The sequence below is a fragment of the Rhinolophus sinicus genome, linkage group LG05 (assembly GCF_036562045.2).
Source record: "Rhinolophus sinicus isolate RSC01 linkage group LG05, ASM3656204v1, whole genome shotgun sequence".
NCBI lineage: Eukaryota > Metazoa > Chordata > Mammalia > Chiroptera > Rhinolophidae > Rhinolophus > Rhinolophus sinicus.
Genome location: NC_133755.1, coordinates 124,974,812 through 124,977,973, shown reverse-complemented (window position 1 = coordinate 124,977,973; position 3,162 = coordinate 124,974,812). Strand labels below are relative to the sequence as shown.

General features: G+C 33.9%; 1 pseudogene; it reads right to left on the bottom strand.

Moving 5' to 3' along the window:
* Positions 1 to 1,009: 1,009 nt before the first annotated feature.
* Positions 1,010 to 1,606, bottom strand: LOC109453491 (large ribosomal subunit protein uL6; annotated as a pseudogene).
* Positions 1,607 to 3,162: the final 1,556 nt, after the last annotated feature.

The window sequence follows — 3,162 nt, the reverse complement described above, 5'->3', positions numbered from 1 at the left end:
TCCAAGTTCTTTCTTCCTTTGAAGTTTTGATACCAGCCATTTCTATGATTACTACTTCAAAGTTTATTTGCCCTGAGAATCCTCTTCTTATTTCTATACGTTCAGATTAGGTGTCTCAGGATTCTGTACTTGACCCACCTGACTACGTCACATTTTTACTAAAAATGATTTCCTTCATTAATATGGTTTTTAAATTTCCACTAATATTCTGTGACCATCAAACATATATCTTAAGATGACATCTGAACTCCAGACTCATAAATCCTGTTGCTTTTTCACCTAAATACTCGTAGACATTTTAAGCTCCAAATGGCAAAACTTACTAAGGTAATATTGAACTCCTTTCACCCTCTCATAACTACTAATACATCAATACATGCTCTTATTTTTGAATCCCTTATTTATCTAAGGTAGTGGCACTAATGACCTTCCAGTGAGAATTATCCTTGAATCCTTCACTTGTATTCCCATATTTAGATTAATTATTAATTATTTCATCTTTTAATATCTACTACCTTTCTCATTTATTTGATAACAAACTGCTACATCTTTATTTCAGCCTTCAGTCTCTCTTACCTTAATTGTTAAAATAGCTTCATATCTATCTCTTGTCTTTGAACCCTTTCCCCCAATCAATTCTCCATATGACCAAAAGAATTAAGATTCTTCCTATTTCATTGAAAGAAAAGCACTTTAACTAGGGAAGTGATTGTGGTCAAAGCAAAAAAAAATAATAATAATAAATTAATTAAAAGAAAATGACTTCAAACAATGCAGTAGAACATATAATGAAAAGCTTAAATCTCCCTCCTACGTACTCCAGCACCACACTTCACGAATAATATTTTTTAACAAGTTTTAAACAGTTTCATTTTTTTCTTCTGCTTATCATCATAAATGTAAACAAAACTTTTTTTTTTTTTTCAATACATGACTTTTATTGCATCTTTAAAATATCACATATAAGTCAGGAGTCACTCGACATCTTGGTATTTCTGTCCTGGACAACTTAGATCTTATTCATTAGTCTGTGAACTGTTCCTTTTTCAGAAACATAGATAACATCTAAAATTTTTCTTATATCCTTGTTTTTAACTGTTGTGGCTTGTTGAATCAAAGCAGCTGAATTTGATACAAGTTCAATATCATTTCCTTCAAGAAATAGTTCATCTTTCTGGGCTTGAGATAATGAACAAGCAGCACCTTACCTCATCCGAACCCTGCGGATGTATTTTTCACCCAGGAAATTTCAGATTTCAACAAGGTAATCATTCTTCTAAATAATGACATTGATGGGGAAGTGAGCACACATGGCCCTCATCTTGTAATGGAAGCTCAATGTAACACCCTTGATCATGTTCTGTACATGACTACAGATAATCTGAACAGTAGACAGTTCCTTTCTATCTCCCCACCATTTGTCAACCCGAAGCCTCTTTTTCTTCTTTCCAAGGAGACTGAGTTCTACATTGATGTGATTGAAGTCCCTCTGCCAGTTATCTCTGGGGCCCTTTACAGTAACTCTGTGTCCCTTCAGAGTGATGTCCACATTTTCTGGAATGTCCGCTGTCTAATTGCTGAGAATGGTCTTCATCCTCACAGTAGATGCAGCAGAGAGCTAAACAAAACTTTTGTACATTTGTCTATTGACATACATTTTTAAGAGGAATATATTAGTTCTCCACTTTTATAAATAAAAAACTTAGCATAACTACGTTACGTACTAATTTCTTTTCCCACAATCAACTCCTGATTCTTATGTTATATTATTATTTTTAATTATTCTAAGAGTTGTCTATAAACATGTAAATAATATGCTTAAGGTCCCTGGTTTGTATGAATCATAAGGCAATTGGTTTGTCTTCGTATCTCTCTACTTCAGTTTTTCCTTGTATTGTCTCACCTCCGTCAGTATACCATCTTTTTAAAATTTTCAGAGCTCTTCATATTTGCTTTCTTTTTCATGACTATTATTCATTATTTTGTGCTTTTTGTCTTGGTTCTTTCTAAAATAATGGATAGTAAACAGCATGTAATATTTTACCATATACCCTACCTTAAGTAGTATTTTGATACAAAGTGAAGTAAATATAATCCCATGACCCTAAAGTTGTTCTACTTGAAAAGTATGTTTAAACATCAGTTTCCAATGTGTTCCTTTTAAAGTTACCCCACCCATTACTCAAAATCATGTAATTTTTGTGTTGCATAATGCCGGAATCATGTACAAGTTTGTGTTAATCTCAGTGTTTAAAACTCCTCATTACTAAAGTCTTCCAGATTATTAATTATGCTGTTTATATAACTAAACATATTGTTTTTCTTGAAGACATTTTTCATGGACTCATCTGAGACTTCCTATTATAATTGATATCAAATGTATTCTTTGTATGTAGTACAGTTGTCTCACCGGTTTTTCTTTTCTTTGTACTTTAGTTATTTCTATTGTTTCCTAAATATAGGTCTTTCTTTATTTTATGTTTTTGTTGTTGTTGTTACTATTAGTGTTTTGGCATAGTTTTCCTCAAGAACATTCTTTGAAAAAGGAACTGCAAGACATAAAACTCTGAGTGTTTTCTTATATAAAATTATTTGATGTCACACTTGATTAATAGGTTCCTACCTTAGACCAGGATTCCCAGGAAACAGAGCCTGAGGCAAGACTTAAGTGCAATTGCAATCCCAGGAAGTAAGAATGAGGCAAGAAGGAATGGAAAACAAATCCATATGTATTTAAACTAGCAGTAAAGGCTTTGCATGTGCATGAAACTGTGACCCAAACAGACTCTTGGAAGAAAGAAGGGGGATGATTTTATCTTTAGAGTTGTCCTCCTGGCTCCTTTCTTCCACTAGTCAAAGTTTGCTTTGAGGAAAGAGAACTCACCTGCACTTCTGGGTTCTATCACCTAGTTCTATAGGGACCTGCTGAATAAAGCAGATCTCTTACCTTTATTCAAGTCTGAAACTGATGAGTAGGCCGGAACTCTAAGCAGCCTGGCTGATAGGTCTCAGCATCCGATTCCTGTGAGTGCCAGTGTTTTCTGCCACAGCCATGATGGTTACAAATGGTTCACTAGAATCTAAGGAAGCCCATACTATGAACCTGACACAGTTGGAAATAGAATTCTAGGTAGACACTTGCCCCTTAGAACTTTAATATTT